Source organism: Ascaphus truei, unplaced genomic scaffold (assembly GCF_040206685.1).
Source record: "Ascaphus truei isolate aAscTru1 unplaced genomic scaffold, aAscTru1.hap1 HAP1_SCAFFOLD_141, whole genome shotgun sequence".
Lineage (NCBI taxonomy): Eukaryota > Metazoa > Chordata > Amphibia > Anura > Ascaphidae > Ascaphus > Ascaphus truei.
This window is the reverse complement of record NW_027454291.1, coordinates 27,142-54,719: the sequence shown is the minus strand read 5'-3', so window position 1 is coordinate 54,719 and position 27,578 is coordinate 27,142. Positions and strand designations below refer to the sequence as shown.

Sequence of the window (27,578 nt, the reverse complement as noted above, 5' to 3'; positions counted from 1 at the left end):
TTAGGTGGAAAGGGGATCCGTAAACTAGCAGTTCCTTGGTGAGTACAGTTCTAGGAAATAAGCGTGGTAGAAGAAACATCCTTGGTACATGGCTCGCCCCGCAAAATGACTTGGAAATCCAGGGCTGTGAAGAACCAGAGGGTTCCAGAGCAGAAACGGCAGAAGAACCCCTACAGGAAGCCCAGTCTTTAATAACGGAACCTGAATCTAGGCTCAGCGGCCCTGATAGTTGATCGAATACACCAGGAGGAACTTTGTAACAGAAAAAGTCTTGGCTGACCACTGCATGTTGAAATTTGCGAGAATTTTTTCCTCTAGAAGGCTCCCAGGTAATGGTTAGTAATGGTATAGGCTGGTTGGAAGCATCTCCCGATATTGGTATGGAAGGTGACAAGGCAAGTAGTAAACCCGGCATAGGGACCGAAATCTTGGGATACGTACAGAGTATTTCCAACTGAGAGGAAATAACAGGGGCAACCGAAAATTCCGAGGGACAAAACCATGGTTTAGCAGGAGCAGAGAAGCAAACAACAGTAGAGCTCTCCAATACTGGGAAATCTTCATTGGGAGATAGTATTGTCAGTGAATCAGGAATAGTCCTTGGGATCTTCAAATCAGTAGCTTGAGAAAAAGGCAGAGCCAGGGTAGTGGTGGGAGGGAAGCTAACATCAGAAGCTGAAATCTGTACCTCAGTGACAGGGCCTTGAGAATCAACAAGCAGCAAGTATGAACTATGAAAACTCTTAATGACAGGCACCTTAGGAGTACAAGGAGTCTTTTCTGAAACTGCAATGACCCTAACCACAGGGGTACCTAACCTGACAAAAACATGAATTGGTGTGTTTTCTAGTGCAAAATCTCTGATCACAGGACTCCTAACCGATAGTGAGGGTGTCTGGGTTTGATTAGAGAAAAAATCAGATGTATTGATAAGTGACTTAGAAACAATTACTGAGGTTCTAGATTTGCTGGACATGTGAGAAAAAATACCCTTTAAGACAGGAGCTTTAATTTCTTCCCAGAGTAACCCCATGTTTGCTGGGACATATTTAGACACAGTACTGAGGGACTGGGTTTCAGCAAAGGCAGGACAGCTAAATAGCTCAGATTTAAACCCCAGGACTTGTAATATATGCATGGTGACCTCAGACAGTACTAAGGAAGTGACCACAGATATGCTGATCCCTGGAGAATTAGCCTGGACAGAGAAATCAGGGGGACCCCCAATCAGGATACTCCTTGTAGGAAGAGCTTCAGAATCAGAAGGAGAATCATTACCTCTCAGAGTCTCAAAACTAGAAAGACACAATTCAGCGAAAAGGGAAACAGTGTGCAAGCTTTTTACTAATCTATATGAAAAAGCGTCACTTTTGGGAGAAAACCGTGCGTCAGCAAACATTCCTGGGAACATAATATGAACCCCAGGAGGGACATACAGACTACTGTATGCTTTTAACCCTAAGCTTAAAGAGGAGGAGAACTCAGACAGTACACGGGGGTGAATCATAACTGTACTGGTCTCTGAAGTAGGTATTTGGTAAAGAATGTCTGGGAAACCAGAAATTACTGCAGACTCCATAATGTGGGAACTATGCGCTGAAGCAGGGATCACCGCTATGTGGGCGACAGGCTGGTTCAGCGAAACACCCGGGAGAAGGAACTCTGCGAGCAAGCTTAGGGAAAAACCTGACTCCTGAATACATTTATCAGGAACCAGAACTTTAGCCGAAGTCTCCGGAGACGAAACTGCGGAAACTTGAGCTGAAGCAGGGGATTTATAGCAAAGAATATCTAGGGACTCCGTACGGTTATGGGAATCCCTCAATGCAACCTCTGCTGTCTGACTTGTGGACTCATTCTCTGAGGCTAAAACGAAGGCATTAACTTGGAGGCAGCAAGAATTTACAGGGGTTAATGCAGACAATGCCTGAGAGTAAAACATAGGTAATCTCTCTGTATTAGGAGAGACCAGGAATCTCTCGTCTGAAGCTAGGGGCGTGACCATGGCTGGCAGAGAACAGGGATTTACCAAAGGAAACTCAGAGAGCTGCCCCACAGGGGTTAATACAGAAATAACCCTGGGAACAGAACTTAGGGATTCTTTCTCTGACGGGGAAAGCGCACAGGACTGCCTAGCAGAGTTTAAACCTGGAAAACCCTCAAGAGCTGGAGTGACAGATTCGGAGTTAGAAATAGGGGAACAAAGGGACTTATTCTCTGATAGTAGAACCTTAGTGTTGGCTAGTGAAACATATGTATTCTTCAGGGGAACCTCACAGGACTGCTCGGCAGGGGTTAAAGCTGGAAAACCCTCAAGACCTAGAGAAAGGACTTCTGAGCTAGAAATAGGAGAACTAATGAACTTATTCTCTGATACAAGAACATTAGTGCTGGGTAGAGCAACATATGTATTCTCCAGGGGAACCTCACAGGACTGATCGGCAGGGGTTAACGAAAACATATCATTGGTGTCAGGGAACCCGGGCATACACTCAGGGCAAGGATCCGTGGTAGACCAGGGATACAGCCAAGCGGCAGCGAAGCTGGCGAGGGGAGGATCCTGTTCCTTTATGCAAATGTCCAATGTCATGGAAAGGATATGGAGTGTTTTTTGGGCATCAGCCAACATGAGGAGAGGGTCCTCTTTTGCTATATAAATGTCTAAAGACAAGGCCAGGGAAGAGAGTTCCTTTTGGGCGTCGTCCAATTCTAAAGGGTGCACATTTTCCCAAGTTAAAGGGTAACCAGGAAAGCAAATACAAGCGGCCAGCGATTGTTTTAAGTCCCGGAGGCGGTAAACCTTCATCATGAGATCATTACGGCATTTGTTTTGCAAAGGGGTTAAACCTACAAACACAATCAGATCTTCAATCAGGGGTATTATCTCACATAGAAACTGGTATTCACACTGGGACTGGTTTACAGGCTGGGACAGGCTTTCAGACAGAAACTTACCAACCCTCACCACAGGGCGGTCCGAGTTTGTGCGGCCGAGCATACTGTCAGGGTTCTGCTCGCCACAAACCAGGACCGGACCGCGAGGCTGAGGTGGGGTTGTAAAAGCACCGACCTGAGACCGCGCAGGCTGATCCGGATTGCGCAGTTCGTAGTCATATGTCGCAGGATCAGGATTGGAGAAGACAGCGTCGTCGTTGTAGAAGCCAGGGTCAGGACAGGAGACATCAGGATAAACATTGTTCAGGCAAGAGTTCGGCAACATGTAGTCAGGAGAACCCCGCTTCAGCTTAGGAGCGCGGGGTTGGGCTCTGCGCGAGCGACGGCCATGGCCCATGGTGCTGGTCACAGGAGGTGGTAGACAGACCAGAGTAGCACACCGCTTTGCTGCACGGGTGCACCAGTGCTACAGCGCAAGAGTCCTGAGCGGGCTAGGGAATCCTCTGTCTCAGCGCAGGAACCAGGACACGGCCTCTCTAGATTAGGGAAAGAGTAGGCCCCAGGAACCAGGAAGCTGAAGATACACAGGGAAACCTCCGCTACTGTGCAGGAATCCAGGAGGCTGAAGGACGCAGGGACGAAACCTCTGCTTCAGCACAGGAGAACAGGAGTGGACCGCTGCGTGAATATAGCAGCCGGTCACAGGAAACAAGGAGCTGAAGTGAACAAGAAGAGTACTCAGCTACAACACAGGAGACTGGAGCAGACCGCTGCGTGAATATAGCAGCCGGCCTTAGGAAACCTGGAGCTGCAGACAACAAGGAGAATACTCCGCTTCAGCATGAGGGACAGGAACAAGCGAGGGCTTGTGGCAGAACAGATAGTGACATCCAGGAAGGACTATGCTCGGCAGGGAGCATTATGGGAAGACAATACTTAAAGGCCAGCGGGCCAATCCCCGGAGGGGGGTGTGAAGGTACTGCTCCAATGAATGAATGCAAGTCTAGGTTGCAGTGATAGGCTGCACAGCTGCAGTAGATACCAGAGGGAGTGTGTATTGCTTTGGTGAGTGAATCCAGGCTGCAGCAAACATCAGGAGAGGTGCTCCAGGACTGCACAAGTCTGCAAGGTAAGGCAACCAGTAAACCACGGAGCGGATTCCTTACAACCAGACAGGGCAAACTTTACCTCACAGCACTTGCTAGCTGCAAATTCCACGCTTCAGCAAAAAATCATTTTTTTTTTCTGCTTGAGTTCAGTGTCTCAACACATCTTCATCTACTGACCCCCAGAGGCGTAGCATCCCACTTCTGACACCACCTGTGGCAGGACGGCCTCGCGGCGGGGTCAGTAAGACGCTTGACATGATGGGAAACTTTAAACACTAGTGGTTTATTAGCCACAACCAAAATAAGTACGGGTGCACTGTCCCTTTAAGAAACTACTTTCTTGCAAATTAAAGCCTGTTCCCTTTAGGGAAACTAACTCACTTCTTGAGCCCTTACTAACAGGACAGCCAGCTAATCTGGTCATGCCCAAAACATGCTACACAAACGATAACCAATAAGCATAATAAGAATAAAGTCTTATCTGTTTCAGCTCCAAACAGCAAACAGGAACACGGTTCCGGGGAGCAGGCTGTGTCTAGCCGCGCAGCAATGTTTATCTTTATCCTGGGTTGGGGTCCCAGCTGGTCCCAGCAGCAAAGCTTCTCGCAGGACTGGGGACCAGGGCAGCAGCAGCTGCTACGGCTTCCAAGCCGGGAGAGTTCTCTCCACCTTCCTGTGGAAAAACAAGCTCACCTTGTGTGAGCAACTTCCTGCTTTTTAAAGCACTTGTTTCACTGATAGTTCAGCCCCTGTTTAATTAGGCTGCAGGTGTGCTTCTTTCTGTCTGAGGAGATTAACACTCTGTGAACTGGCTGCAGCATCTCTCCATTCACTGTCACAGCCTACTGAGTCAGTGACTCTGTCACAATATATATAATTAGCGTGTGTATGTATATATATATATATATATATATATGCAAATATAACTGTATGCTCATCTGCATGTCTTAGGCAGGTCTGCAACCCCGCCTTTCCCCATCATCACCCAGCATACAGCACTTCCACTGCAGCAAGGGATTCTGGGAAATGACATGCAAATGAGCACACAGTGTCACTTTTTGCCTCAATAACCATTTTTAACATGGTTCCCTATAGGCTTAAGCTTGCTGCATGGTCACAGCTTTGAGCACAGCCAGGGTTAAGGTGCATACCCAGAAAACCACCCACAGACAGCTGTTTCGACCTTGATGGGTCTCATCAGTGTGGGGTTGGCTTTACTGGGAATGCAAGAGAGGCCCATCAAGGTCGAAAAAGCTGTCTGTGGGTGGTTTTCTGGGTATGCACCTTAACCCTGGCTGTGCTCAAAGCTGTGACCATGCAGCAAGCTTAAGCCTATAGGGAACCATGTTAAAAATGGTTATTGAGGCAAAAAGTGACACTGTGTGCTCATTTGCATGTCATTTCCCAGAATCCCTTGCTGCAGTGGAAGTGCTGTATGCTGGGTGATGATGGGGAAAGGCGGGGTTGCAGACCTGCCTAAGACATGCAGATGAGCATACAGTTATATTTGCTTTCCTGTGGAGGGTTTTTGTCACTTTTTTTACTCACCATAACTTAACTCAGTATTATGGTTTTATGTGTGTGTGTGTGTGTGTGTGTGTGTGTGTGTGTGTGTGTGTGTGTGTGTGTGTGTGTGTGTGTGTGTGTGTGTGTGTGTGTGTGTGTGTGTGTGTGTGTGTGTGTGTGTGTGTGTGTGTATATATATATATATATATGTGTATGTATATATGTATATTAGTGTGTGTGTGTGTGTGTGTGTGTGTGTGTGTGTGTGTGTATCTATATGTATGTATGTATGTGTGTGTTATATCTACTATATATTTGTGAAAGCACTGTATGTTTGTCTGCATGGCCTGTGTCCCTAGGGGAAATCTCATTGGTCCCTTGGGCCGCCTGCCCCCGCACCTCTCATTGGCCTGAGGCGGAGTGACGGGCCAAAACACACACACACACACACACACACACACACACACACACACACACACACACACACACACACACACACACACACACACACACACACACACACACACAGCGCTCATCGTGACCCCGCGCACCTCTTCCTCTCCCCAGTTCTCCCGGTTTCCCGCACTTTTTACTCCCCCCTCTCCCCCCCGGCGCCGCTACAGTCACGGCTCTCAGCACCCATAGGCCACTCCCTCACCCGGCGCTCTCCCTCCCCCCCTCCCCCCCCCCACACACACACAGAGCACGCGGCTCTCCCCTCACCCGGCGCTCTCCCTCACCCCCCCCCCACACAGAGCACGCGGGTCTCCCCCTCACCAGGCGCTCTCCCTCACCCACCCCCCACACACAGAGCACGCGGCTCTCCCCTCACCCGGCGCTTTCCCTCACCCCCCCCCACACACACAGAGCACGCGGCTCTCCCCTCACCCGGCGCTCTCCCTCACCCCCCCCCCCCCACACACACAGAGCACGCGGCTCTCCCCTCACTCGGCGCTCTCCCTCACCCCCCCACCCCCCACACACAGAGCACGCGGCTCTCCCCTCACCCGGCGCTCTCCCCCCCCCCACACACAGAGCACGCGGCTCTCCCCTCACCCGGCGCTCTCCCTCACCCCCCCCCCCCCCCCACACACAGAGCACGCGGCTCTCCCCTCACCCGGCGCTCTCCCCCCCCCCCCAACACACACAGAGCATGCGGCTCTCCCCTCACACGGCGCTCTCCCCCCCACACACACAGAGCACGCGGCTCTCTCCTCACCCGGCGCTCTCCCTCACCCCCCCCCCCACACACACAGAGCACGCAGCTCTCCCCTCACCCGGCGCTCTCCCTCACCCCCCCCCCACACACATAGCACGCGGCTCTCCCCTCACCCGGCGCTCTCCCTCACCCCCCCCCCCACACACAGAGCACATGACTCTCCCCCCCCCACACACAGAGCACGCGGCTCTCCCCTCACCCGGTGCTCTCCCTCACCCCCCCCCCCCACACAGAGCACGTGGCTCTCCCCTTACCCGGCGCTCTCCCTCACCCCTCCCCCCCACACACAGAGCACGCGGCTCTCCCCTCACCCGGCGCTCTCCCCCCCCCCCACACACAGAGCATGCGGCTCTCCCCTCACCCGGCGCTCTCCCTCACCCCCCCCCCCACACACAGAGCACATGACTCTCCCCCCCCCCCCACACACAGAGCACGCGGCTCTCCCCTCACCCGGTGCTCTCCCTCACCCCCCCCCCCACACAGAGCACGTGGCTCTCCCCTCACACGGCGCTCTCCCCCCCCACACACACAGAGCACGCGGCTCTCTCCTCACCCGGCGCTCTCCCTCACCCCCCCCCCCCACACACACACAGAGCACGCGGCTCTCCCCTCACCCGGCGCTCTCCCTCACCCCCCCCCCCACACACATAGCACGCGGCTCTCCCCTCACCCGGCGCTCTCCCTCACCCCCCCCCCCACACACAGAGCACATGACTCTCCCCCCCCCCACACACAGAGCACGCGGCTCTCCCCTCACCCGGTGCTCTCCCTCACCCCCCCCCCCACACTGAGCACGTGGCTCTCCCCTTACCCGGCGCTCTCCCTCACCCCTCCCCCCCCCACACACAGAGCACGCGGCTCTCCCCTCACCCGGCGCTCTCCCCCCCCCACACACAGAGCATGCGGCTCTCCCCTCACCCGGCGCTCTCCCTCACCCCCCCACACACACAGAGCACGCGGCTCTACCCTCACCCGGCGCTCTCCCTCACCCCCCCCCCCACACAGAGCACGTGGCTCTCCCTTCACCAGGCACTCTCCCCCCCCCCACACACAGAGCACGCGGCTCTCCCCTCACACGGCGCTCTCCCTCACCCCCCCACACACACAGAGCACGCGGCTCTCCCCTCACCCGGCGCTCTCCCTCACCCCCCCACCCCCCACACACAGAGCACGCGGCTCTCCCCTCACCCGGCGCTCTCCCCCCCCCCACACACACAGAGCACGCGGCTCTCCCCTCACCCGGCGCTCTCCCTCACCCCCCCCCCCCACACACAGAGCACGCGGCTCTCCCCTCACCCGGCGCTCCCCCCCCCCCCCCAACACACACAGAGCATGCGGCTCTCCCCTCACAAAGCGCTCTCCCCCCCCCACACACACAGAGCACGCGGCTCTCTCCTCACCCGGCGCTCTCCCTCATCCCCCCCCCCCCCACACACACACAGAGCACGCGGCTCTCCCCTCACCCGGCGCTCTCCCTCACCCCCCCCACACACATAGCACGCGGCTCTCCCCTCACCCGGCGCTCTCCCTCACCCCCCCCCCACACACAGAGCACATGACTCTCCCCCCCCCCACACACAGAGCACGCGGCTCTCCCCTCACCCGGTGCTCTCCCTCACCCCCCCCCCACACAGAGCACGTGGCTCTCCCCTCACCCGGCGCTCTCCCTCACCCCTCCCCCCCACACACAGAGCACGCGGCTCTCCCCTCACCCGGCGCTCTCCCCCCCCCACACACAGAGCATGCTGCTCTCCCCTCACCCGGCGCTCTCCCTCACCCCCCCACACACACAGAGCACGCGGCTCTACCCTCACCCCGGCGCTCTCCCTCACCCCCCCCCCCACACAGAGCACGTGGCTCTCCCTTCACCAGGCACTCTCCCCCCCCCCCCACACACAGAGCACGCGGCTCTCCCCTCACACGGCGCTCTCCCTCACCCCCCCACACACACAGAGCACGCGGCTCTCCCCTCACCCGGCGCTCTCCCTCACCCCCCCACACACACAGAGCACGCGGCTCTACCCTCACCCGGCGCTCTCCCTCACCCCCCCCCCCACACAGAGCACGTGGCTCTCCCCTCACCAGGCACTCTCCCCCCCCCCCCCCCCCACACACACACAGACACGCGGCTCTCCCCTCACCCGGCGCTCTCCCTCACCCCCCCCCACACACAAACACAGAGCACGCGGCTCTCCCCTCACCCGGCGCTCTCCCTCACCCCCCCCCCCCACACACAGAGCACGCGGCTCTCCCCTTACCCGGCGCTCTCCCTCACCCCCCCACCCCCCACACACAGAGCACGCGGCTCTCCCCTCACCCAGCGCTCTCCCCCCCCCCACACACAGAGCACGCGGCTCTCCCCTCACCCGGCGCTTTCCCTCACCCCCCCCCCCCCACACACACAGAGCACGCGGCTCTCCCCTCACCCGGCGCTCTCCCTCACCCCTCCCCCCCACACACAGAGCACGCGGCTCTCCCCTCACCCGGCGCTCTCCCCCCCCCACACACAGAGCATGCGGCTCTCCCCTCACCCGGCGCTCTCCCTCACCCCCCCACACACACAGAGCACGCGGCTCTACCCTCACCCGGCGCTCTCCCTCACCCCCCCCCCACACAGAGCACGTGGCTCTCCCTTCACCAGGCACTCTCCCCCCCCCCACACACAGAGCACGCGGCTCTCCCCTCACACGGCGCTCTCCCTCACCCCCCCACACACACAGAGCACGCGGCTCTCCCCTCACCCGGCGCTCTCCCTCACCCCCCCACACACACAGAGCACGCGGCTCTACCCTCACCCGGCGCTCTCCCTCACCCCCCCCCCCCACACAGAGCACGTGGCTCTCCCCTCACCAGGCACTCTCCCCCCCCCCCCCCACACACACACAGACACGCGGCTCTCCCCTCACCCGGCGCTCTCCCTCACCCCCCCCCCACACACAAACACAGAGCACGCGGCTCTCCCCTCACCCGGCGCTCTCCCTCACCCCCCCCCCCCACACACAGGGCACGCGGCTCTCCCCTTACCCGGCGCTCTCCCTCACCCCCCCACCCCCCCACACACAGAGCACGCGGCTCTCCCCTCACCCAGCGCTCTCCCCCCCCCACACACAGAGCACGCGGCTCTCCCCTCACCCGGCGCTTTCCCTCACCCCCCCCCACACACACAGAGCACGCGGCTCTCCCCTCACCCGGCGCTTTCCCTCACCCCCCCCCCCCACACACACAGAGCACGCGGCTCTCCCCTCACCCGGCGCTCTCCCTCACCCCCCCCACACACACACACACACACACAGAGCACGCGGCTCTCCCCTCACACGGCGCTCTCCCTCACCCCCCCCCCCCACACACACAGAGCACGCGGCTCTCCCCTCACCCGGCGCTCTCCCTCACCCCCCCCCACAGAGAGCACGTGGCTCTCCCCTCACCAGGCACTCTCCCCCCCCCCCCACACACACACAGACACGCGGCTCTCCCCTCACCCGGCGCTCTCCCTCACCCCCCCCCCACACACAAACACAGAGCACGCGGCTCTCCCCTCACCCGGCGCTCTCCCTCACCCCCCCACCCCCCACACACAGAGCACGCGGCACTCCCCTCACCCAGCGCTCTCCCCCCCCCACGCACAGAGCACGCGGCTCTCCCCTCACCCGGCGCTTTCCCTCACCCCCCCCCACACACACAGAGCACGCGGCTCTCCCCTCACCCGGCGCTCTCCCTCACCCCCCCCACACACACACACACAGAGCACGCGGCTCTCCCCTCACCCGGCGCTCTCCCTCACCCCCCACACACACACACACAGAGCACGCGGCTCTCCCCTCACCCGGCGCTCTCCCTCACCCCCCCCCCCCCACACACACAGAGCACGCGGCTCTCCCCTCACCCGGCGCTCTCCCTCACCCCCCCACCCCCCACACACAGAGCACGCGGCTCTCCCCTCACCTGACGCTCTCCCCCCCCCACACACAGAGCACGCGGCTCTCCCCTCACCCGGCGCTCTCCCTCACCCCCCCCCACAAACAGAGCACCCGGCTCTCCCCTCACCCGGCGCTCTCCCCCCCCCCAACACACACAGAGCATGCGGCTCTCCCCTCACACGGCGCTCTCCCCCCCCCCACACACACAGAGCACGCGGCTCTCTCCTCACCCGGCGCTCTCCCTCACCCCCCCCCCCACACACACACAGAGCATGCGGCTCTCCCCTCACCCGGCGCTCTCCCTCACCCCCCCCCCCCACACAGAGCACGCGGCTCTCCCCTCACCCGGCGCTCTCCCTCACCCCCCCCCCCACACACAGAGCACATGACTCTCCCCCCCCCCACACACAGAGCACGCGGCTCTCCCCTCACCCGGTGCTCTCCCTCACCCCCCCCCCCCACACAGAGCACGTGGCTCTCCCCTCACCCGGCGCTCTCCCTCACCCCTCCCCCCCACACACAGAGCACGCGGCTCTCCCCTCACCCGGCGCTCCCCCCCCCCCCCCCCACACACAGAGCATGCGGCTCTCCCCTCACCCGGCGCTCTCACTCACCCCCCCCACACACACAGAGCACGCGGCTCTACCCTCACCCGGCGCTCTCCCTCACCCCCCCCCACACAGAGCACGTGGCTCTCCCTTCACCAGGCACTCTCCCCCCAACCACACACAGAGCACGCGGCTCTCCCCTCACACGGCGCTCTCCCTCACCCCCCCACACACACAGAGCACGCGGCTCTCCCCTCACCCGGCGCTCTCCCTCACCCCCCACACACACACAGAGCACGCGGCTCTACCCTCACCCGGCGCTCTCCCTCACCCCCCCACACAGAGCACGTGGCTCTCCCCCTCACCAGGCACTCTCCCCCCCCCACACACACACACAGACACGCGGCTCTCCCCTCACCCGGCGCTCTCCCTCACCCCCCCCCCCCCCCCACACACACAGAGCACGCGGCTCTCCCCTCACCCGGCGCTCTCCCTCACCCCCCCCCCACACACAGAGCACGCGGCTCTCCCCTCACCCAGTGCTCTCCTCCCCCCCCCCCCACACACAGAGCACGCGGCTCTCCCCTCACCCGGCGATCTCCCTCACCCCCCCCCCCACACACAGAGCACGCGGCTCTCCCCTCACCCGGCGCTCTCCCTCACTCCCCCCCCCCCCACAGAGCACGCGGCTCTCCCCTCACCCGGCGCTCTCCCCCCCCCCCCCCCAGACACAGAGCACGCGGCTCTCCCCTCACCCGGCGCTCTCCCCCCCCCCCACACAAAGAGCACGCGGCTCTCCCCTCACACAGGCCGCTACCCGTCCCCGTGGGCGCACCTCCGGCTGTCTCCGCCTCTCCTCCGGCTCTCTCCACCTCTCCCCGCGGGAGGCGCAGCACCTCCTCACCGGAGCGTCTCAGCCTCGCCGCGGAGGAGCGGGAGGTGGAGGAGGAGGTGAGTACACGCAGGGGAATGGGTTATTTAACGCGTCCCTGACTCACCCTGCCCTTTGCCCCCCCCTGCCCTCCCTCCCCCTTCCCTTTGCCCCCTGCCCTCCCTCCCAATGCCCTTTGCCCCCTGCCCTCCCTCCCAATGACCTTTGCCCACTGCCCTCCCTCCCAATGCCCTTTGCCCCCTGCCCATGCCCTCTGCCCTCCCTCCCTCTGCCCTCCCTCCCAATGCCCTTTGCCCCCTGCCCTCCCTCCCAATGCCCTTTGCCCTCCCTCCCAATGCCCTTTGCCCCCTGTCTTCCCTCCCCCTTCCCTTTGCCCCCTGCCCTCCCTCCCCATGCCCCCCCCACCCACCCCTCCCTGCCCTTTGTCCGCCCCCCCCGCCCCTCCCTGCCCTTTGTCCCCCCCCCGCCATTCCCTGCCCTTTGTCCCCCCCCGCCCCTCCCTGCCCCCTTTGTCCCCCCCCGCCCCTCCCTGCCCTTTGTCCCCCCCCCGCCCCTCCCTGCCCTTTGTCCCCCCCTGCCCCTTGCCCCCCCGCCCCTCCCTGCCCTTTGCCCCCCCGCCCCTCCCTGCCCTTTGCCCCCCCAGCCCCTCCCTGCCCTTTGACCCCCCGCCCTTTGCCCTCCCCACCCTCCGCCCTTCCACGCCCCCCCCCCCCCCCGCCCTTCCACTCCATACCCCCTGCCCTTCCACGCCCGGGCAACGCTGGGTATACAAGCTAGTATATTACTGTCCCGGTAGCCTGCCTGTCCCGGAAATGTCCCGGGTTTTGGCCTTTGTCCCGGTACTTAGATGTGATGTGGAGCGGGCGGCGGTGCGCTAGTCTGCGGCGGCGGAGCTGCGCGAGGAGGGTGCGGGACTCAGCTGGTGAGTTTTTTCACTTGTAGAATAGAATGCGGGGGGGTTGGGCTTTAGACATCCTTCAACCAATCCCCTGCGTGCCGGCCGGAAATCTACAAAGCCCCGCCCCGGCATACTCATTCATAGTAGAATGCAAAAATGCACGGGATTGGGTGAGAATGCCGAGAGCCGGGGGGCAGAGTATGAGCAGAGCACACCACACTACACTACCAGGGAGTAACGGTGCAGGAGATTGGTGGCCATTTGAGGAGGATAGGAGCAGCTCAGCAAGACGGCAGGGGATTGGACAGATGCCGGGTGGGAGGGGCCGCAGTGATCCATGGGATGGCAGTGATATCACTGACCTTTGACAGTGACTGCCACGAGGAGCACAGGAGAAGGTGTGTCAGACAGTCTGGAGCTGCTCAGAGGCAAAGCTGCCGCTGCACGTGTGACACAGTCTGTACAATAAGTACTGTAAGTGTAAGTAGCAACATATATATTTATAATAATGCACAACCATATTTCTGCTTTCCCCTGCTATTTATTTAGCACATTTTTATATTATATAAACAAGCCCCAAGGTCAGGAATGACAATGAGGAATGTCCAATTAATGTCTTCATTTTTTATTTAATTTTAATTAATGTCAATAAATTATTTATATAATTTTCTGGGTGTGTGTCTCTGTCTGGGTGTGTCTCTGTCTGGGTGTGTGTGTGTGTGTGTGTGTCTCTCTCTCTCCCCCTCCCTGTCATCCTCTCCATACCTGTCACCTCTCCCTCTCTCTCCACCTCCCTGTCACTTCTCCCTCTCTCTCTCTCCCTCCCTCCCTCCCTGTCACCTCCCTCCCTGTCACCTCCCTCCCTCTCTCCCTGTCACCTCTCTCCCTTTCACCCCTCTCCCTCCCTGTCACCTCTCCCTCCCTCCCTGTCACCTCCCTCCCTGTCATCTCCCTCCCTGTCACCTCTCTCCCTCCCTCCCTGTCACCTCTCGCACCCCCTCCCTCCGTAAGCTCCCTCCCTCCCCCCTCCCTGTCACCTCCCTACCTGCCTCCCCCCTTTCACCTCCCTCCCTGTCACCTCTATCTCTCCCTCCCTCCCAGTCACCTCTATCTCTCCCTCCCAGTCACCTCTATCTCTCCCTCCCTCCCAGTCACCTCTATCTCTCCCTCCCTCCCAGTCACCTCTCTCCCTCCCTCCCAGTCACCTCCCTCCCTGTCATCTCCCTCCCTGTCACCTCTCTCCCTCCCTCCCTGTCACCTCTCGCACCCCCTCCCTCCGTAAGCTCCCTCCCTCCCCCCTCCCTGTCACCTCCCTACCTGCCTCCCCCCTTTCACCTCCCTCCCTGTCACCTCTATCTCTCCCTCCCTCCCAGTCACTTCTATCTCTCCCTCCCTGTCTCCTCTCTCCCTCTCTCCCTCCCCCCCTGTCACCTCTCTCCCTCCCTCCCTGTCACCTCCCCCCTCCCTGTCACCTCCCTACCTGCCTCCCTCCCTTTCACCTCCCTCCCTCCCAGTCACCTCTATCTCTTCCTCCCTCCCAGTCACCTCTCTCCCTACCTCTCTCCCTCCCTCCCAGTCACCTCTCTCCCTCCCAGTCACCTCTCTCCCTCCCAGTCACCTCCCTTCCTCCCAGTCACCTCCCTTCCTCCCAGTCACCTCCCTCCCTCCCAGTCACCTCTCTCCCTCCCAGTCACCTCTCTCCCTCCCAGTCACCTCTATCTCTCCCTCCCAGTCACCTCTATCTCTCCCTCCCTCCCAGTCACCTCTATCTCTCCTTCCCAGTCACCTCTCTCCCTCCCAGTCACCTCTCTCCCTCCCTCCCAGTCACCTCTCTCCCTCCCTCCCTCCATCCCAGTCACCTCTCTCCCTCCCTCCCAGTCACCTGTCCCTCCCTCCCTCCCTCTCAGTCACCTCTCCCTCCCAGTCACCTCTCTCCCTCCCTCCCTCCCAGTCAGTTTATTAAATATTTGAAAAATTGTGCTAATTATTCTGCTCCATACAAAATGTTCCTAATATTTCACTATACTGAGATAGATCCCTTAATTTCCCAGCGTTCTCGTGTGGTAATGGGGGAAGGGAGCAGCGCTGATTGAGACGACCCTAGGGAGCGATTCATGGTATGTTTATCAATTTAAACTTTTACATCCTCATAACCTTTTATAAAACACAGAACAAATGCAAAGAAAGCTGCAGAATGGCCGGTGTGGGGATCAAACCCACGGCCGCGGCATTATTATCCCCACAACTGCGCTATCCAGCAAGCAAGCAACTGTATGTAGGGAAGGGGGAGAGAGGCACAGTGAGGGGAGGAGGGGATAGAGGCACAGTGAGGGGAGGAGGGGATAGAGGCACAGTGAGGGGAGGGGGGGAGAGAGGCACAGTGAGGGGAGGGGGGGAGAGAGGCACAGTGAGGGGAGGGGGGGAGAGAGGCACAGTGAGGGGAGGGGGGGAGAGAGGCACAGTGAGGGGGGGGGAGAGAGGCACAGTGAGGGGGGGGGAGAGAGGCACAGTGAGGGGGGGGGAGAGAGGCACAGTGAGGGGAGGGGAGAGAGGCACAGTGAGGAGAAGGGAGAGAAGCACAGTGAGGGGAGGGGGGAGAGAGGCACAGTGAGGGGAGAGAGGCACAGTGAGGGGAGGGGGAGAGAGGCACAGTGAGGGATGGAGGAGAGAGAGGCTCAGTGAGGGAAGGGAGGAGAGAGGCACAGTGAGGGGAGGGGGGGAGAGAGGCACATTGAGGGAAGGAGGAGAGAGAGGCACAGTGAGGGAAGGAGGAGAGGCACAGTGATGGGAGGGAGGAGAGAGGCACAGTGAGGGGACAGGGAGAGGCACAGTGAGGGGAGGGGGGTGAGAGGCACAGTGAGGGGAGGGAGGAGAGAGGCACAGTGAGGCAAGGGAGGAGAGAGGCACAGTGAGGGGGGGATAGAGGCACAGTGAGGGGGGATAGAGGCACAGTGAGGGGGGGATAGAGGCACAGTGAGGGGGGATAGAGGCACAGTGAGGGGCGGGGGTGAGAGGCACAGTGAGGGGAGGGGGGAGAGAGGCACAGTGAGGGGGGCAGAGGGGCACAGTGAGGGGAGGGGGAGAGCCACGGGGAAGGGAGAGGCACAGCGAGAGGGGAGCGAGGCATATTGAGGGGAGCGAGTCACAGTGAGGGGAGAGGGGAGAGAGGCACAGTGAGGGGGAGAGAGGCACAGTGAAAGGAGGGGAGAGTGAGGAAAGGGGGAAGAGGCACAGTGAGGGGAGGGGGAGAGAGGCACAGTGAGGGAAGGGAGTAGTGAGGCACAATGAGGTGAGGGGGGGAGAGAGGCACATTGAGGGAAGGAGGAGAGAGAGGCACAGTGAGGGGAGGGAGGAGAGAGGCACAGTGAGGGGGGGAGAAGCACAGTGAAAGGAGGGAAGAGTGAGGAAAGGGGGGAGAGGCACAGTGAGGGGAGGGGGAGAGAGGCACAGTGAGGGATGGAGGAGAGAGTCTCAGTGAGGGAAGGGAGGAGAGAGGCACAGTGAGGGGAGGGGGGGAGAGAGGCACATTGAGGAAAGGAGGAGAGAGGCACAGTGAGGGAAGGAGGAGAGGCACAGTGAGGGAAGGAGGAGAGGCACAGTGAGGGGAGGGAGGAGAGAGGCACAGTGAGGGGGGGAAGCACAGTGAGGGGACAGGGAGAGGCACAGTGAGGGGACAGGGAGAGGCACAGTGAGGGGAGGGGGGTGAGAGGCACAGTGAGGGGAGGGAGGAGAGAGGCACAGTGAGGGGAGGGAGGAGAGAGGCACAGTGAGGGAAGGGAGGAGAAAGGCACAGTGAGGGGGGGATAGAGGCACAGTGAGGGGGGGATAGAGGCACAGTGAGGGGAGGGGGGAGAGAGGCGCAGCGAGGGGAGGGGGGAGAGGCACAGTGAGGGGACTGGGGGAAGTGGGTATAGAGGCAGTGAGGGGAGGGGGAGAGAGGTGCTGTGGGAGGAGGGGGTGAGAGGCGCAGTGGGGGGAGGGGAAGTGGTGCGCAGTGAGTGGAGGAGGAAAAAGAGGCACAGTGAGGGGAGGGAGGAGAGGGACATGGGAGAGGCACAGCGAGGGGACGGGGGAGAGGCACAGTGAGGGGAGCGGTAGAGGCACAGTGATGGGGAGAGTTAGGCACAGTGATGGGGAGAGAGAGGCACAGTGATGGGAGAGAGAGGCACAGTGATGGGGAGAGAGGCACAGTGATGGGGAGAGAGAGGCACAGTGATGGGGAGAGAGAGGCACAGTGATGGGGAGAGAGGCACAGTGAGGGGGAGAGAGAGGCACAGTAAGGGAGAGAAAAAAATTAAGGCTGTGCCTATAGTGCCGTCGATGGCGACACGACGGGTGACGACGCCGTCGCCACCGGCAAAAGTTATGTTTCGCCGGGCGGCGGCAGTGCGGGATTCCGGCAATTTCATTTGTTCAAGTGACGTGACGGCCCTTGAAAAATCTAATTTTGCCGGCTACCAGTTTCTGAACCGGCGACGTCGCTTTGTCGCCGTAGCGCGCACTATAAGCGCACGCGGCGGCAATGCTTCTGTTTTCGGGCGACGTCGCCAGTACTATATGCGCGGCCTAAGAATGTAGATTAAATATTTGAAAAATTGTGCTAATTATTCTGCTCTATACAAAATGTTCCTAATATTTCACTATACTGAGATAGATCCCTTAATTTCCCAGCGTTCTCGTGTGGTAACGGGGGAAGGGAGCAGCGCTGATTGAGACGACCCTAGGGAGCGATTCATGGTATGTTTATCAATTTAAACTTTTACATCCTCATAACCTTTTATAAAACACAGAACAAATGCAAAGAAAGCTGCAGAATGGCCGGTGTGGGGATCAAACCCACGGCCGCGGCATTATTATCCCCACAACTGCGCTATCCAGCAAGCAAGCAACTGTATGTAGGGAAGGGGGAGAGAGGCACAGTGAGGGGAGGAGCGGATAGAGGCACAGTGAGGGGAGGGGGGGAGAGAGGCACAGTGAGGGGGGGGAGAGAGGCACAGTGAGGGGGGGAGAGAGGCACAGTGAGGGGAGAGGGGAGAGAGGCACAGTGAGGAGAAGGGAGAGAAGCACAGTGAGGGGGGAGAGGCACAGTGAGGGGAGAGAAGCACAGTGAGGGGAGGGGGGAGAGGCACAGTGAGGGGAGGGGGGAGAGGCACAGTGAGGGGAGGGGGAGAGGCACAGTGAGGGGAAGGGAGAGAGGCACAGTGAGGGGAAGGGGAGGGGGAGAGGCACAGTGAGGGGAGAGAGGCACAGTGAGGGGAGGGGGGAGAGAGGCACAGTGAGGGGGGGGGAGAGGCACAGTGAGGGGAGAGGGGTGAGAGACACAGTGAGGGGAGGGGGAGAGAGGCACAGTGAGGGGAGGGGGAGAGAGGCACAGTGAGGGGAGGGGGGAGAAAGGCACAGTGAGGGGAGTGGGGGAGAGAGGCACAGTGAGGGGAGGGGAGAGAGGCACAGTGAGGGGAGTGGGGGAGAGAGGCACAGTGAGGGGAGAGGGGAGAGAGGCACAGTGAGGGGACAGGGAGAGGCACAGTGAGGGGAGGGGGTGAGAGGCACAGTGAGGGGAGGGAGGAGAGAGGCACAGTGAGGGGGGGATAGAGGCACAGTGAGGGGAGGGGGGAGAGAGGCGCAGCGAGGGGAGGGGGGAGAGGCACAGTGAGGGGACTGGGGAAGGGGTATAGAGGCAGTGAGGGGAGGGGGAGAGAGGCGCAGTGGGAGGAGGGGGAGAGAGGCGCAGTGGGGGGAGGGGAAGAGGTGCGCAGTGAGGGGAGGGGGAAAAAGAGGCACAGTGAGGAGAGGGACATGGGAGAGGCACAGCGAGGGGACGGGGGAGAGGCACAGTGAGGGCAGGGGGGAGAGGCACAGTGAGGGCAAGGGGGAGAGGCACAGTGAGGGGAGCGGTAGAGGCACAGTGATGGGGAGAGTTAGGCACAGTGATGGGGAGAGAGAGGCACAGTGATGTGGAGAGAGAGGCACAGTGATGGGGAGAGAGAGGCACAGTGATGGGGAGAGAGGCACAGTGAGGGGGAGAGAGAGGCACAGTAAGGGAGAGAAAAAAATTAAGGCTGTGCCTATAGTGCCGTCGATGGCGACACGACGGGTGACGACGCCGTCGCCACCGGCAAAAGTTATGTTTCGCCGGGCGGCGGCAGTGCGGGATTCCGGCAATTTGATTTGTTCAAGTGACGTGACGGCCCTTGAAAAATCTAATTTTGCCGGCTACCAGTTTCCGAACCGGCGACGTCGCTTTGTCGCCGTAGCGCGCACTATAAGCGCACGCGGCGGCAATGCTTCTGTTTTCGGGCGACGTCGCCAGTACTATATGCGCGGCCTAAGAATGTAGATTAAATATTTGAAAAATTGTGCTAATGATTCTGCTCTATACAAAATGTTCCTAATATTTCACTATACTGAGATAGATCCCTTAATTTCCCAGCGTTCTCGTGTGGTAACGGGGGAAGGGAGCAGCGCTGATTGAGACGACCCTAGGGAGCGATTCATGGTATGTTTATCAATTTAAACTTTTACATCCTCATAACCTTTTATAAAACACAGAACAAATGCAAAGAAAGCTGCAGAATGGCCGGTATGGGGATCAAACCCACGGCCGCGGCATTATTATCCCCACAACTGCGCTATCCAGCAAGCAAGCAACTGTATGTAGGGAAGGGGGAGAGAGGCACAGTGAGGGGAGGAGGGGATAGAGGCACAGTGAGGGGAGGGGGGGAGAGAGACACAGTGAGGGGCGGGAGAGAGGCACAGTGAGGGGGGGGAGAGAGGCACAGTGAGGGGAGGGCCGGAGAGAGGCACATTGAGGGGAGAGGGGAGAGAGGCACAGTGAGGAGAAGGGAGAGAAGCACAGTGAGGGGGGAGAGGCACAGTGAGGGGAGAGAAGCACAGTGAGGGGAGGGGGGAGAGGCACAGTGAGGGGAGGGGGGAGAGGCACAGTGAGGGGAGGGGGAGAGGCACAGTGAGGGGAAGGGAGAGAGGCACAGTGAGGGGAAGGGGAGGGGGAGAGGCACAGTGAGGGGAGAGAGGCACAGTGAGGGGAGGGGGGAGAGAGGCACAGTGAGGGGGGGGGAGAGGCACAGTGAGGGGAGTGGAGGAGAGAGGCACAGTGAGGGGAGGGGAGAGAGGCACAGTGAGGGGAGTGGGGGAGAGAGGCACAGTGAGGGGAGGGGAGAGAGGCACAGTGAGGGGAGTGGGGGAGAGAGGCACAGTGAGGGGAGGGGGAGAGAGGCACAGTGAGGGGGGGGAGAGAGGCAAAGTGAGGGGAGAGGGGCACAGTGAGGGGAGTGGGGGAGAGAGGCACAGTGAGGGGAGTGGGGGAGAGAGGCACAGTGAGGGGAGTGGGGGAGAGAGGCACAGTGAGGGGCAGGAGGGGAGAGAGGCACAGTGAGGGGAGGGGGAGAGAGGCACAGTGAGGGGAGGGGGAGAGAGGCACAGTGAGGGGAGGGGGGAGAGAGGCACAGTGAGGGGAGTGGGGGAGAGAGGCACAGTGAGGGGAGTGGGGGAGAGAGGCACAGTGAGGGGAGGGGGGAGCGAGGCACAGTGAGGGGAGGGGGGGACAGAGGCACAGTGAGGGGAGGAGGGGAGAGAGGCACAGTGAGGGGAGGGGGTGAGAGAGGCACAGTGAGGGGGGGGGAGAGAGGCACAGTGAGGGGAGGGGCGGAGAGAGGCACAGTGAGGGAGGTGGGAGAGGCACAGTGAGGAGAAGGGAGAGAAGCACAGTGAGGGGAGGGGGGAGAGGCACAGTGAGGGGAATGGGAGAGAGGCACAGTGAGGGTAGGGGAGGGGAGAGAGGCACAGTGAGGGGAGGGAGAGAGGCACAGTGAGGGGAGGGGGAGAGTGAGGAAAGGGGGGAGAGGCACAGTGAGGGAATGGGGAGAGAGAGGCACAGTGAGGGGAGGGTGGAGGAATGCACAATGAGGAGGGGGAGAGAGGCACAGTGAGGGGAGGGGAGGGGAAAGAGGCACAGTGAGGGGAGGGGGAGAGGCACGGGGAGGGGAGAGGCACAGGGAGAGGGGAGCGAGGCATATTGAGGGGAGCGAGGCACAGTGAGGGGGAGAGAGACACAGTGAAAGGAGGGAAGAGTGAGGAAAGGGGGGAGAGGCACAGTGAGGGGAGGGCGGAGAGGCACAGTGAGGGATGGAGGAGAGAGAGGCTCAGTGAGGGAAGGGAGGAGAGAGGCACAGTGAGGGGAGGGGGGGAGAGAGGCACATTGAGGGAAGGAGGAGAGAGGCACAGTGAGGGAAGGAGGAGAGGCACAGTGAGGGGAGGGAGGAGAGAGGCACAGTGAGGGGACAGGGAGAGGCACAGTGAGGGGAGGGGGTGAGAGACACAGTGAGGGGAGGGAGGAGAGAGGCACAGTGAGGGGAGGGAGGAGAGAGGCACAGTGAAGGGGGGGGATAGAGGCACAGTGAGGGGAGGGGGGAGAGAGGCGCAGCAAGGGGAGGGGGGAGAGGCACAGTGAGGGGAGTGGGGGAAGGGGGTATAGAGGCAGTGAGGGGAGGGGGAGAGAGGCGCAGTGGGGGGAGGGGGAAGAGGTGCGCAGTGAGGGGAGGGGGAAAAAGAGGCACAGTGAGGTGAGGGAGGAGAGGGACATGGGAGAGGCACAGCGAGGGGACGGGGGAGAGGCACAGTGAGGGGAGCGGGAGAGGCACAGTGATGGGAAGAGAGAGACACAGTGATGGGGAGAGAGAGGCACAGTGATGGGGAGAGAGAGGCACAGTGATGGGGAGAGAGAGGCACAGTGATGGGGAGAGAGAGGCACAGTGATGGGGAGAAAGGCACAGTGAGGGGGAGAGAGAGGCACAGTAAGGGAGAGAAAAAAATTAAGGCTGTGCCTATAGTGCCGTCGATGGCGACACGATGGGTGACGACGCCGTCGCCACCGGCAAAAGTTATGTTTCGCCGGGCGGCGGCAGTGCGGGATTCCGGCAATTTCATTTGTTCAAGTGACGTGACGACCCTTGAAAAATCTAATTTTGCCGGCTACCAGTTTCCGCAACGGCGACGTCGCTTTGTCGCCGTAGCGCGCAATATAAGCGCACGCGGCGGCAATGCTTCTGTTTTCGGCCGACGTCGCCAGTACTATATGCGCGGCCTAAGAATGTAGATTAAATATTTGAAAAATTGTGCTAATTATTCTGGTCCATACAAAATGTTCCTAATATTTCACTATACTGAGATAGATCCCTTAATTTCCCAGCGTTCTCGTGTGGTAACGGGGGAAGGGAGCAGCGCTGATTGAGACGACCCTAGGGAGCGATTCATGGTATGTTTATCAATTTAAACTTTTACATCCTCATAACCTTTTATAAAACACAGAACAAATGCAAAGAAAGCTGCAGAATGGCCGGTGTGGGGATCAAACCCACGGCCGCGGCATTATTATCCCCACAACTGCGCTATCCAGCAAGCAAGCAACTGTATGTAGGGAAGGGGGAGAGAGGCACAGTGAGGGGAGGAGGGGATAGAGGCACAGTGAGGGGAGGAGGGGATAGAGGCACAGTGAGGGAAGGGGGGAGAGAGGCACAGTGAGGGGGGGGAGAGAGGCACAGTGAGGGGGGGGGGAGAGAGGCACAGTGAGGGGGGGGGAGAGAGGCACAGTGAGGGGAGGGGGAGAGAGGCACAGTGAGGGGAGGGCCGCAGAGAGGCACAGTGAGGGGAGGGGAGAGAGGCACAGTGAGGAGAAGGGAGAGAAACACAGTGAGGGGAGGGGGGAGAGGCACAGTGAGGGGAGAGAGGCACAGTGAGGGGAGGGGGGAGAGGCACAATGAGGGGAGGGGGGAGAGGCACAATGAGGGGAGGGGGAGAGGCACAGTGAGGGGAAGGGAGAGAGGCACAGTGAGGGGAAGGGGAGAGAGGCACAGTGAGGTGAGGGGAGGGGGAGAGGCACAGTGAGGGGAGAGGGGCACAGTGAGGGGAGGGGGGAGAGAGGCACAGTGAGGGGGGGGAGAGGCACAGTGAGGGGAGAGGGGAGCGAGACACAGTGAGGGGAGGGGGAGAGAGGCACAGTGAGGGGAGGGGGAAGAGAGGCACAGTGAGGGGAGGGGGGAGAGAGGCACAGTGAGGGGAGGGGGGAGAGAGGCACAGTGAGGGGAGTGGGGGAGAGAGGCACAGTGAGGGGAGGGGAGAGAGGCACAGTGAGGGGAGTGGGGGAGAGAGGCACAGTGAGGGGAGAGAGGCACAGTGAGGGGAAGGGGGAGGAGGCACAGTGAGGGGGGGGGAGAGAGGCACAGTGAGGGGAGGGGGGAGAGAGGCAAAGTGAGGGGAGAGGGGCACAGTGAGGGGAGGGGAGAGAGGCACAGTGAGGGGAGTGGGGGAGAGAGGCACAGTGAGGGGAAGGAGGGGAGAGAGGCACAGTGAGGGGAAGGAGGGGAGAGAGGCACAGTGAGGGGAAGGAGGGGAGAGAGGCACAGTGAGGGGAAGGAGGGGAGAGAGGCACAGTGAGTGGAGGGGGGAGAGAGGCACAGTGAGGGGAGGGGGGAGAGAGGCACAGTGAGGGGAGTGGGGGAGAGAGGCACAGTGAGGGGAGGGGGAGCGAGGCACAGTGAGGGGAGGGGGGTACAGAGGCACAGTGAGGGGAGGAGGGGAGAGAGGTACAGTGAGGGGAGGGGGGGGAGAGAGGCACAGTGAGGGGAGGGGGAGAGGCACAGTGAGGGGAGAGAGGCACAGTGAGGGGGGGGAGAAGCACAGTGAGGGGAGAGGGGAGAGAGACACAGTGAGGGGAGGGGGAGAGAGGCACAGTGAGGGGAGGGGGGAGAGAGGCACAGTGAGGGGAGGGGGGAGAGAGGCACAGCGAGGGGAGGGGGGAGAGAGGCACAGTGAGGGGAGTGGGGGAGAGAGGCACTGTGAGGGGAGAGGGGAGAGAGGCACAGTGAGGGGAGGAGGGAGGAGGCACAGTGAGGGGGGGGGAGAGAGGCACAGTGAGGGGAGGGGGGAGAGAGGCAAAGTGAGGGGAGGGAGGAGAGAAGCAAAGTGAGGGGAGAGGGGCACAGTGAGGGGAGGGGAGAGAGGCACAGTGAGGGGAGGGGAGAGAGGCACAGTGAGGGGAGTGGGGGAGAGAGGCACAGTGAGGGGAGTGGGGGAGAGAGGCACAGTGAGGGGAGTGGGGGAGAGAGGCACAGTGAGGGGAAGGAGGGGAGAGAGGCACAGTGAGGGGAGGGGGGAGAGAGGCACAGTGAGGGGAGGGGGGAGAGAGGCACAGTGAGGGGAGGGGGGAGAGAGGCACAGTGAGAGGAGGGGGGAGAGAGGCACAGTGAGGGGAGTGGGGGAGAGGCACAGTGAGGGGAGGGGGGAGTTAGGCACAGTGAAGGGAGGGGGGTACAGAGGCACAGTGAGGGGAGGAGGGGAGAGAGGCACAGTGACGGGAGGGGGGAGCGAGGCACAGTGAGGGGAGGGGGGTACAGAGGCACCGTGAGGGGGGGAGAGGCACAGTGAGGGAGGGGGGAGAGGCACAGTGAGGAGAAGGGAGAGGCACAGTGAGGAGAAGGGAGAGAAGCACAGTGAGGGGAGGGGGGAGAGGCACAGTGAGGGGAGAGAGGCACAGTGAGGGGAGGGGGGAGAGGCACAGTGAGGGGAGGAGGGAGAGGCACAGTGAGGGGAAGGGGAGAGAGGCACAGTGAGGGGAGGGGAGAGAGGCACAGTGAGGGGAGGGGAGAGAGGCAAAGTGAGGGGAGGGGGGAGAGGCACAGTGAGGGGAGGGGGAGAGTGAGGAAAGGGGGGAGAGGCACAGTGAGGGAATGGGGAGAGAGAGGCACAGTGAGGGGAGGGGGGAGGAATGCACAATGAGGAGGGGGAGAGAGGCACAGTGAGGGGAGGGGAGGGGAAAGAGGCACAGTGAGGGGAGGGGGAGAGGCACGGGGAGGGGAGTGGGAGAGGCACGGGGAGGGGAGAGGCACAGGGAGAGGGAAGCGAGGCATATTGAGGGGAGCGAGGCACAGTGAGGGTAGAGGGGAGAGAGGCACAGTGAGGGGGAGAGAGGCACAGAGAAAGGAGGGAAGAGTGAGGAAAGGGTGGAGAGGCACAGTGAGGGGAGGGGGAGAGAGGCACAGTGGGGGATGGAGGAGAGAGAGGCTCAGTGAGGGAAGGGAGGAGAGAGGCACATTGAGGGAAGGAGGAGAGAGAGGCACAGTGAGGGAAGGAGGAGAGGCACAGTGAGGGGAGGTAGGAGAGAGGCACAGTGAGGGGGGAGAGCACAGTGAGGGGACAGGGAGAGGCACAGTGAGGGGAGGGGGGTGAGAGGCACAGTGAGGGGAGGGAGGAGAGAGGCACAGTGAGGGAAGGGAGGAGAGAGGCACAGTGAGGGGGGGATAGAGGCACAGTGAGGGAAGGGGGAGAGAGGCACATTGAGGGAAGGAGGAGAGAGAGGCACAGTGAGGGAAGGAGGAGAGGCACAGTGAGGGGAGGGAGGAGAGGCACAGTGAGGGGAGGGAGGAGAGAGGCACAGTGAGGGGGGGGAGAAGCACAGTGAAAGGAGGGAAGAGTGAGGGAAGGGAGGAGAGAGGCACAGTGAGGGGAGGGGGGGAGAGAGGCACATTGAGGGAAGGAGGAGAGAGAGGCACAGTGAGGGAAGGAGGAGAGGCACAGTGAGGGGAGGGAGGAGAGAGGCACAGTGAGGGGGGGGAGAAGCACAGTGAGGGGACAGGGAGAGGCACAGTGAGGGGACAGGGAGAGGCACAGTGAGGGGAGGGGGTGAGAGGCACAGTGAGGGGAGGGGGGAGAGAGGCACAGTGAGGGGGGGGATAGAGGCACAGTGAGGGGAGGGGGGAGAGAGGCGCAGCGAGGGGAGGGGGGAGAGGCACAGTGAGGGGACTGGGGGAAGGGGGTATAGAGGCAGTGAGGGGACTGGGGGAGGGAGGCGCAGTGGGAGGAGGGGGAGAGAGGCGCAGTGGGGGTAGGGGAAGAGGTGCGCAGTGGGGGTAGGGGAAGAGGTGCGCAGTGAGGGGAGGGGAAAAAGAGGCACAGTGAGGGGAGGGGGAGAGAGGTACAGTGAGGGGAGTGGGGGAGAGAGGCACAGTGAGGGGAGGGGGGAGCGAGGCACAGTGAGGGGAGGGGGGGACAGAGGCACAGTGAGGGGAGGAGGGGAGAGAGGCACAGTGAGGGGACGGGGGGAGAGAGGCACAGTGAGGGGGGGAGAGAGGCACAGTGAGGGGAGGGGCGGAGAGAGGCACAGTGAGGGAGGTTGGAGAGGCACAGTGAGGAGAAGGGAGAGAAGCACAGTGAGGGGAGGGGGGAGAGGCACTGTGAGGGGAGAGAGGCACAGTGAGGGGAGGGGGGAGAGGCACAGTGAGGGGAGGAGGGAGATGCACAGTGAGGGGAAGGGGAGAGAGGCACAGTGAGGGGAGGGGGGAGGAGGCACAGTGAGGGGGGAGTGAGGCACAGTGAGGGGAGGGGGGAGAGAGGCACAGTGAGGGGGGGAGAGGCAAAGTGAGGGGAGCGGGGCACAGTGAGGGGAGGGGAGAGAGGCACAGTGAGGGGAGAGGGGAGAGGCACAGTGAGGGGAGGGGGGAGGAGGCACAGTGAGTGGGGGAGAGGCACAGTGAGGGGAGGGGGGAGAGAGGCACAGTGAGGGGGGGGAGAGAGGCAGAGTGAGGGGGGGGAGAGAGGCAAAGTGAGGGGAGCGGGGCACAGTGAGGGGAGGGGAGAGAGGCACAGTGAGGGGAGTGGGGGAGAGGCACAGTGTGGGGAAGGAGGGGAGAGAGGCACAGTGAGGGGAGGTGGGAGAGGCACAGTGAGGGAAGGGGGGAGAGAGGCACAGTGAGGGGAGGGGGGAGAGAGGCACAGTGAGGGGAGTGGGGGAGAGAGGCACAGTGAGGGGAGGGGGGAGCGAGGCACAGTGAGGGGACGGGGGGACAGAGGCACAGTGAGGGGATGGGGACAGAGGCACAGTGAGGGGAGGAGGGGAGAGAGGCACAGTGAAGGGAGGGGGGGAGAGAGGCACAGTGAGAGGAGGGGCGGAGAGAGGCACAGTGAGGAGAAGGGAGAGAAGCACAGTGAGGGGAGGGGGGAGAGAGGCACAGTGAGGGGAGGGCCGGAGAGAGGCACAGTGAGGGGAGAGGGGAGAGAGGCACAGTGAGGAGAAGGGAGAGAAGCACAGTGAGGGGAGGGGGAGAGGCACAGTGAGGGGAGGGGAGAGAGACACAGTGAGGGGAGGGGGGAGAGGCACAGTGAGGGAATGGGGAGAGAGAGGCACAGTGAGGGGAGGGTGGAGGAATGCACAATGAGGAGGTGGAGAGAGGCACGGGGAGGGGAGGGGAAAGAGGCACAGTGAGGGGAGGGGGAGAGGCACGGGGAGGGGAGAGGCACAGGGAGAGGGGAGCGAGGCATATTGAAGGGAGCGAGGCACAGTGAGGGGAGAGAGGCACAGTGAGGGGGAGAGAGACACAGTGAAAGGAGGGAAGAGTGAGGAAAGGGGGGAGAGGCACAGTGAGGGGAGGGCGGAGAGGCACAGTGAGGGATGGAGGAGAGAGAGGCTCAGTGAGGGAAGGGAGGAGAGAGGCACAGTGAGGGGAGGGGGGGAGAGAGGCACATTGAGGGAAGGAGGAGAGAGGCACAGTGAGGGAAGGAGGAGAGGCACAGTGAGGGGAGGGAGG

General features: G+C 61.2%; 1 long non-coding RNA gene across 1 annotated transcript; it reads left to right on the top strand.

The window, feature by feature from the left end:
* Positions 1 to 13,333: 13,333 nt before the first annotated feature.
* On the top strand, positions 13,334 to 19,464 carry LOC142475840 (uncharacterized). The gene is made up of 3 exons (XR_012791187.1): positions 13,334 to 13,464; positions 17,656 to 17,721; positions 19,415 to 19,464. It is a non-coding gene; the product is annotated as an uncharacterized LOC142475840 (long non-coding RNA).
* The last annotated feature ends 8,114 nt before the right edge of the window (positions 19,465 to 27,578 follow it).